Raw genomic sequence first — 9,321 nt, 5'->3', positions numbered from 1 at the left:
TAAGCACCACACAGCCACTCGCTCACTCCCCCCCTGGGATGGGGCAGAGAATCAGAAGGGTAAAAGTGAGAAAACTTGTGGGTTGAGATAAAGACAGTTTAATAGGTAAAGCAAAAGCCGCGTGGGCAAGCAAAGCAAGACAAGGAATTCATTCACTACCTCCTATTGGCAGGCAGGTGTTCAGCCATCTCCAGGAAAGCAGGGCTCCATCACGCACAACAGTTACTTGGGAAGACAAACACCATCACTGCGAACGTCCTCCCCTTCTTTCTTCTTCCCCCAGGTTTATATGCTGAGCATGACGTCATATGGTATGGAATATCCCTTTGGTCAGCTGGGGTCAGCTGTCCCGGCTGTGTCCCCTCCCAACTTCTTGTGCACCCCCAGCCGACTTGCTGGTGGGGTGGTGTGAGAAGCAGAAGAGGCCTTGACTCTGTGTAAGCGCTGCTCAGCAGTAACGAAAACATCCCAGTATTATCAACACTGTTTTCAGAACAAATCCAAAACATAGCCCCATATTAGCTACTATGAAGAAAATTAACTCTACCCCAGCCAAAACCAGCACAGGTGTGTCTCATTGACTTACCAAACATGTAGGTTAGCACATTGGGAGGTGCTGCGTCTTTTGAGTTGTTCAGATTTAAGGGGCACCCAAACCTAGAAATAAGTTCACCACCAGAAAATGTTCTTTTTGTCCATTCAGAAGCAAGGCTGGTGAGCCTGAGCACAGATCCTTTACGGTGACTTTGCTGTCATACTACTTAGCATGGAGGTATGTTTACACTGAAATCAGAAACATGAAGCATACTAGATGCTCATATGCTCTCAGCTTTGAATGGCCATTTGCAGAGCATAACTGTGGCAGCGTGAGATTAACGTCTGAAAAAGAAGGCTGGACAAAGTCTTAAGAATAACCTCTTATGGGGATATTTTACATTAAAAAAAAGCTACTTGGAAAGCTTCACCATTGAAATTGTCAGTGAAATAGTTATGGTCACATTTGTTTTGTTCACATTTTGACTTAACAGTTGCAATGGAAAAGATCTTAAATTTTTTAGGCAACCGCTTTTCAGGAACACTAGTGGGCACGATGTTGACAAAGTCCTCAGGGAGACTAAGAATTGTACATATCTTGTGGGGAGGAACAAGTTATTTGCCTGAAGTAGTTTTCCCATCCACATCAAATTTGATTGGCTTTGCTGGTACTCTACACTGCGATTACCTGTGGTTCTCACTCTCTGGATGAATAACATGCTTCAGTTTCCTGAGCTGCTAAGCTGGTACTTTTCATCAGCACTAAATTCACACTGAAAAGAAAAGGAAATGAAGCCATTACACTTTAGTTAAGGAAATGTGCCAAGGATGAAAATAGCACAGCCTTAATCCTTTCTCATGACAAAGGGACAATTTTCATAGGTTGTACATGATAAAAGTATCATTTTTCATTGGATATTACTGTCAGAGAGCCATAGAAAAAAATTTGTAAAGGGTGTGATTTATTTATATAGTAGAAACCACTTTTCCTTCTGAACATGAACTAAATTCAAGGTTGTACGTGCTTGAATTTGGACCCGTTTCTCTCATATCATCTTCTTCCATTGCTTGCCAAAGTGGAAGAGACAGAAGGCCCCATGAAGAAAACATCTCTCAGCATCAGCCAAATTAGGGAACACATGCTTTGAAATGAAGGAAAGTTGATCTTTCAGGGTAGTGTATTCCATCAACAATTTCCAGCATTCTCAGGACATCTGTAAGTAGTGTAATCTCAATTTCCTTTTCCTCAGCACTTTATAAAATCAAACGTATGTGAAGAGAGAAAGAGGAAAGATAACTGATCATGTTTAAGTGTGATTACACTACTGCTGTGACTGAGCGATTGAGTTAGAACAGGGTTCTGGAAATGGCAAACACAACTAATTCTCTCTTTTTACCCCCTTGCTCTAATGATTCTATCTATCTCCACCAAAGATCAAGGAAAAATACACTTTCCTTTGGTAAACAGCAGGTCTGCTTTTCTCCCTTTGAATAATAAATGGTGAAATTCATAAATCAACTCTAGCTGGTTAGCAGCATAGCGTTCTTCTTGATCATTTCAACTCCTGTTCTCTGTTATCCTGATAGCTGAAATTTTTCCCTATGGAAGTAGACTGCATTTCCCCATACACTATGGTGGATAACAACTTCTGGGCCCTGAGAAGACTTCTAATCAGAAATCAACATCAGAACAAACAAAGCTGAAACAAGTTGCTTACCGACACGAGTTAATATATAGTCACTGCTAGCCTGAGCCAAATTCACATCAACAGCCTGGTGCATCGTGTGTGATTCTGCCATATGCAGATTTCTGTGTTCCCGTTCTCTGCTCACTGCAAAAGTGAACAAACCTAAGAAAATATAGAAACAAGGTTTGGATCCTGAATGAGAGAATGTTTTTTGCTCCCCCACATCACTTTTCTGCCTTCTCAACAATGTGGTGCCTCAGCTCCATACAGCAAATTGTATGCAGATGACAGTAAATGCAGTTTAGTAGCTGCAGCTCTGGATGCCAGGTTCTTCCCTTGCAAGAGAGCTTAATGAGCTATTAAAGGGCAAGAGAAGCCACAGAGCCCCAGTACGGCTGAGCCTGGGATTTCTGCCAGCAGTAGAAGCTGTAGTTAGTTGAGGGCTGCCCAATCTGTCCAGACTTCATGAGCAACAACAGGTTTGGGTCAGACTCCAGAGATTCTGAAGCCCAAGGTGAATTGCTGAGGCTTGACGGTTTGCATTGTGGATGATTGGTCAATGTGCCCCTCAGAGCAGGCTCACACATCCGGCAAGAAATGGGTCAAAACCTCCCACACATCCCTGAGCTATGCATCTTTGTAGGTCCTCTAATCTTTTGCATCTCTGCCAGCTTCCTACAGTGGAAGGAATGATGCTTCAGACATTTGAACATCACTCACACTTATGAGTAAGCACTCTCCCCCTGCCTGTTATCAAGCAGGAGTTCAATACTAGGGCTTGAGTCTTAGGCACTCCAGTTCCTCCCAACCTGTTTAAATAGCCAGTTCCAAATCTTCAGCCTGAGCAGCCCAGTCTGCTAGAACAGCAGTTTGGTCCTATCAGAGTGCCATATCAGTCAGACGTGCTCTGAGCGCATGCAGCAGTGCCACGAGATCTGCTCTTTTCTAACTGCTCTTAGATGAGAACCGTGGTTAGAACTGTTTTCTGTCATGAGGATTTAGATACAAGTTTTTTAATTCTTCTTTTATTTCTTTTTGTCTGTATTTTTGCTCTCTCTTTAGGGTTCAGAAACTGATGCAGTCATTGATCTCGACCTTTAGCTGCATCTGAAGATCTTGCAGTGGAGCACAGGACAAGAGAATATGCAAAGGTTGCTTTATTCTTCTTGGATTCCTTGATCTTGAGCTGGTTGGCTGGTGGCCCTTTGTATGAGTTTGAGTGAATACTAGTCCAGCATGTGCCATAGAGCCATCATTTTAAGTAATGTGTACCATATTCAAGGGATTTTCCAGAGTTCAAGGAAGTTGCATCCCACTCCTTTGACGAGTGGGAAATCAATTGCTTTAAGTTGGTTCCTTGGTCTCCAGACGGTGTCTCTTCTGCTGTGAGACAGTCCTCCTGTGAGCAGGTAAGGCAGTTTTAACTTTATTCTGTGCTTGTCAGCTCCAGGCAACTGTAGGCTGCTGAAGAGAAGCATTTGGCTAAGATGCGTGGTCAATTAATGAGTACTGATAGTTTTATCTGATTGATATTTGTAATGACTAAAAGGCAAAAGATGACCCGTGCAAAAATAGTTCAGTCAAGGCAGATGAGAAGCCGTCTAAATTGCTTTTCATCAGACGTGTTATGTAAGATGAGAAAATAGATCAAACCAATAGACTTTAGTAATGGCATTTTCCAGCTTTCAATTGGTGCATCTTTGCTCTAACTCACAGGAGAAATATGTTCTCAGCTGGAATGTGCACGTATCCTTATCCTCTGTGGTACAGCTCATTCTCATTTGGAGGCTTTCTTGCACAAACTGGGAATGGTCAGACTGAAAAGCTTCCAAGTGTGACACACTCCAGGTTTTTCTTGTGGTGTGTCACTCTCCTCTTTTCTGCCTTTTTGATTGTACTGCCCACTTTTTCTAATGCTTTAACTAAAAAGAAGAAAATAAAGGAGGAATTTTGTAATTTTGATAATGTCGGAACAAAATGTTTCACATTTTCAGAATTCCACTTTCCTCCCCCGCATTGTTTGGCTGAAACAATTTGCTGAATTCAATCCAAACTCCCAAATAACTTCAGTCATCCTGCATTTTTTGGCAAGTAAACTATTTGTCTAAAAATTTTTGTCCAGCTCTGAAATTTATCTCAAAGTTCTCACAAATGAGATTTAAAACAGAACTGTTGCCACTGCCATATTTGGTGGGAAAAAATGACTGTCTACCTGCGGTTGTAAGCATCATGGAGCAGGGACCTCAAAAGCTTTGATGTTAAAGTTGATACCTCAGTCAAACACAACATAAATAATTTAGAGGCTACCTACTTATGTGCTCTTGAATTTTCCCTGACTGCTATCCTCACATCCTCCTAAGTCATGGCATTGTACTACTCCTTCTGAATATGTGCTGTTTTCCATCTCAGAGGAGACTTACTGAATTTTTGTCATACATCCTGTCTCTAGGTTGTGCAATATGTAATTAAATAATGCTTTTCAGGTGGTTTGGGGTCCGTGGGTAAAAGACAACAGAGAAATTCAAATTGTTGTTCTCAGGAAGTTTATTACTTTGTGTTCATGATATACTAACTCTGTAGACTTGACTTGCATAAGTAATTTCACTTTTTATAACATCTCTAACTAATCACAGTTGCAGTATGACAGATCCAAATTGGACAGATGTTTCTTAAAAATAAAATGTCCAAAGGCAATAGTGTTGAAGTTGCCAATGAAGAAACAAAGACATCTGTATTTTTTAACTAAATTTGAAAGTTTTTTCATTCCTTCTCCTATGTTTCTGTAATTTTAGGTCATGTTCGAATCAGTATGTGTTACTGATTTGTGAAGTCTATTGTCTAGTGATGTCAAAAACTAAAACCAAAATCTATTTAATTTGGTATCACTCTGTGAGCTTCACTGTGCTTTCCAAATATTTCTTCATTTCTTCTTGGGGTGACTATCTCTCACGGGCTGTTAGACCAGCAAATGCGTATTTCATGCACTTTCATGTGTCTATCAGCTTAAAGCACAGTTCCTGGGAATGTCTTTTTCTTTTTCTATTCTAACAACACTGGTGTTCATACTAAAAAGATTGATTTGCGGTAGCCATGCTAACCCAGTCTCTGTATCTTAGGGAGATTTTATGATAGAATATTTCTGCACCACATTGCTTGTTTGTAGTTTATGAGTAGAGATGGTATTTTTCTGAGCAATAGATCTGATGAAATCCTAACAAACAGAGGTGTTGTGATCATTTTTAATATGGTAAAAAGCTACAGGCAACAGCTGTATTACCTACCAGGATCAGGTTGTCTTCTACTTTCCTTTGTCCCACTCTGCAATCAAGCTGACATACTGGAAAATTCAAGTGATTGTTAAGTATGGTATAAAAGCCTAAGTAGAACAAGGCTGAAGTGGCAGAGAAGGAAAAACAGAGGGAATGTTTGTTCCACTCTGTATAAGCTTAATTTATTTTGGGAGGTGTTATGCTGAAATCAGAATTGCAAGCTGCCACCCCTACAGAAAAGATCATTACCTTGCAGGATAAGAAAAACAGACAGGGGGACAGTTCTACTGCAATATAAAACATAAATTCCATATAATAGATGCATATTTTTCTCTATCTCAGCTTTTCAGTCCAGAAAGCACATCTGGTTTTTTGTACCCATTCTAAAAAGACTAAGCTGAAGCCTATGTCCAGATTTCCCAATAAGCTGGAAAACGGATGGACCATTTTTCAGTGGTAGTCTAGCACTTTTTGACTGTCATTTTTTAAATCAACAGGTATTTTGTTTTCATGTGAACATGATGCAATTTGCTTTTTCAGAGTCTGCCTTCCAGTTGTGCAGAGTCTGTGATTCTGGACACGTGGATAGAGGAGCGGGTGCCCTTGCCAACAGGAGCCATTTGCTTCTTGTATTATCAAAGCACCCAAACGGTTGGCTGTCTGAACAGGTGGAAGTGAACTGCAGCTTACCTTAAAGTACCATTCTTTTAAAAATTAACTTAATTAATACATCTCACAGTATAAATAAACATGTCAAGATACATAGGTATTAATACAGCTTACTCAAAGCAGAACTGAATTTGTATTCCTTCTAAAGCTTCAGATAAATTATCCACATTTTCAAATATACAATGGGCTTTCAAACTATGGCACTAAGATACGTAATGTATAGATACTAAGATTTCAGTTACAATTAATTCTTTAAATGATGACTTGCTATTATCATCATTCTTGTTTAACAAATCTTTAGGGATTGTCTATCAAATTATTAGGAATTCTATGAAGTCTTTGAGAATGGAAGCAGCTCTAGAATGTTGCCTTCCAAAAACATTAATGGGGTTGGACACTTAAACTAGTCTTTTTTTTATTTAATGAAGATTTAAGTATTCATTTTTAGTTTGAATATTTCATTAAGCTATATTTAAAACCTCATTTGGATGATTTTGCATATTGTATTATCAAATTAATGTTATAGGTAAAGGAGGCTTTATAAAGATAATATTAATTAGTTCATGGCTACCTTTTGAATGATGGTCTAATGTTTTATGAGCTTTTATTGCTAATTAATCTAGCATGAAAACAGGAAGTAAGAAAACATCTTAGAGCAGTTATTGACCTGTTCATCAGCTACCAGAAAAACCTAAGGTAATTAAAGTGCATTTAATAAGTGCCATCCTACAGTGAAGACCCCATAGGTCATGGCCTTGTTGGTGGAACATCGTTGGCCCTTGCAACAGTCACCGTAAGAGGGCCCAAACTGAATTGGGTCCTGCCTCTTCTGCCAACAAGGAGGGGCAGGAATCTGAATTTTACTTTTTCTCTCCCTGAGTACAGTATTTAAAGCAATATTTCATTCCCTCATTAAGAAAGGTAACTCTTTAGACTTCATTGTCTCCATGCATTGTACTGCTTCCTCAGTAGGATAACATCTTTAATTCCACTGAAGTTACTCTGCATTTATATTTATGTAGTGAAAGGAGCCTTCAGCAGTTCAAAATATAGTAAATGCTGCTCATTTCATAGTCTATTTTCCTAAGCTCTACGAACTGAGACACAGAGAGAAGGGCGGAAATGGAAGTGGAGGAAGCATTAAAAAAACCCCAACCCACTAATAAATTATTCATATAGCTGCATATCCAGGTTATATATATATGTACACATACATATATACATGTATATTTGTATATACATACATACACACACACACACACACGTATGTATAACCTTTTTCTGCTAAAGTTAATAGTCAGTGATTTAGCTTCAGTAGTCACTGGTGAAAGTCCTGTCTATAATTAAAGGTAAGACTACATCTACTTCCAACTTTACCAGAGCTTAACAGGTGGGAGGGATTCAGGCTTAGGGTTTTAGTTTAGCTAATGCCATACTGTGCACAGAGACCATTTGTTAAGTTTGAACCTACAGTCCAACTCCCCAAATAGTCAGGGTCCTGATCTGAAGTTGTGGCTTAGGCTCCACTTGAACTGCTTCATCACAAAAATGCTAACGTAACATTCAGCAAAGAACTGTTTTCAGGTAATATCAACACTATATACCAAACATGCTTCTTTCTTTGGCTACATTGCAATTCTTTGCTTTGTTTCCCATGACACTTTTTGTTGTTATTGTGCAAGGCTTTCCAAAGAGTTAAATGGTAGTATGTTTACTTGAGACCGATAGAAAAGTTCTTTCAGGCCTCAAAAAGCATTTTTGTATTTCTAAAGAAGCTTTCAAAATATGATGGCCAAAATATTTGAAATATGTGTCCCTGTGGTGATGTCATCCTCAAGGGAAACATACTTCTGATATGAAGTATTCCCATTAGGAATCTTGGAGATCTTACATCTGTATTCTTAACCTCAAGAGGTTATCAAATGATAATAGTTAATTGTAAAATGGGATGTCATCTAATGGAGTGCTGGCAGGCATGTTGGCCAGTAGTTACAGGTCATTGCACAAATATTTGTAGAGGAAGTGAAGGCTTCATTTGGCCTTAACAGTCAGACATCTTAGACAAATATTCATGAAGTGAATAATGTTCAGATTTAGGCAGAACCAGAGCCTTGCTGGTCATTTTGGGGAGCACAGCCATGCATGCACACCAGAGGGGCGGAAAAGCCCAGTGGCTGTAGCAGATCTCTGGGATTGAAGCCTTCAATGTTATTCCTGAGCTAGCAGTGACCTCCCAGCTGCTGAGCACTGGATAAACCACATTGTCATCTTGACTGTCAGACTCACCATCTTTAGGAAATACTGACTCTCCTGTGCAAGGATGTGGGAAGTAGCAGTCTGCAGAAGGAGCCCTGCAAGTGGGGAAGCCCAGCGCAGAGACCACTGTGAAGCTGTCCACCTTGAAAAGGCTAAAAAGGAGGGCCCATGGGTGCACCTCCTTCCCTTTCTCCCTTGGCTGAAGAAAGGGGATGCTGCCGGGGCAGCTTCGCTCCCCTTGGGTGGGGACCTTCTTCTTTCTCCACAGCGGTGGCATTGACAGGACCTCCTGTCCCAGGGAGGCAGTGTCTCCTCCTGTGTGGCTGCCCTGGCACCTAGGCACTGCAGTACCTGCCTAAGGAGGCAGCTGGTGATAAAGCTTTGGAAAGAAGTGTTTTGAGTGTTGACTTTTGTCAGGAGTAGTCTCCAGTGGCTGACCCTCTCCTGCTCCTTCAGCCTGCAGTGAGGAGCACTCCACCTCAGCACATGTTTTTCTCCTAGCACTGTTAGTGGAAAAGCAGAGGCAGATGCTATAACTGAGTTGGCCACCAGCCGGGCTTGAGCATGGAGGATCCCTCAAGAAAGTTAATCCAAATTAATCAGAGGTGCAAATCGGATTTACCAGCTGTAATAAAGCATTCATCTTCAGATTTAGCTTAACTCCATTATGAGTGGAATTAAGCTATGCTGAAATCAGGTCACTTGAATTCTGAATAATAACATGCCCACAAGAGTTTGATGGGGTGTAACTAATCCATTTAAAGCTAATTCAGATTCTAGGTTTGTCCCCCTGCAGACAAGGCTGTGCTGTATCTCACAGCGTTACTTCAGCAAGAGAGATGACTGCAGGGAGTGGGTTCCTGCCCTGATACACGCCCTGCTTCCCCTGGGCAACTTAGTGTAGA

Source organism: Aptenodytes patagonicus, chromosome 2 (assembly GCF_965638725.1).
Source record: "Aptenodytes patagonicus chromosome 2, bAptPat1.pri.cur, whole genome shotgun sequence".
Classification (NCBI taxonomy): Eukaryota; Metazoa; Chordata; class Aves; order Sphenisciformes; family Spheniscidae; genus Aptenodytes; species Aptenodytes patagonicus.
Note: the sequence above shows the minus strand (reverse complement) of the source record.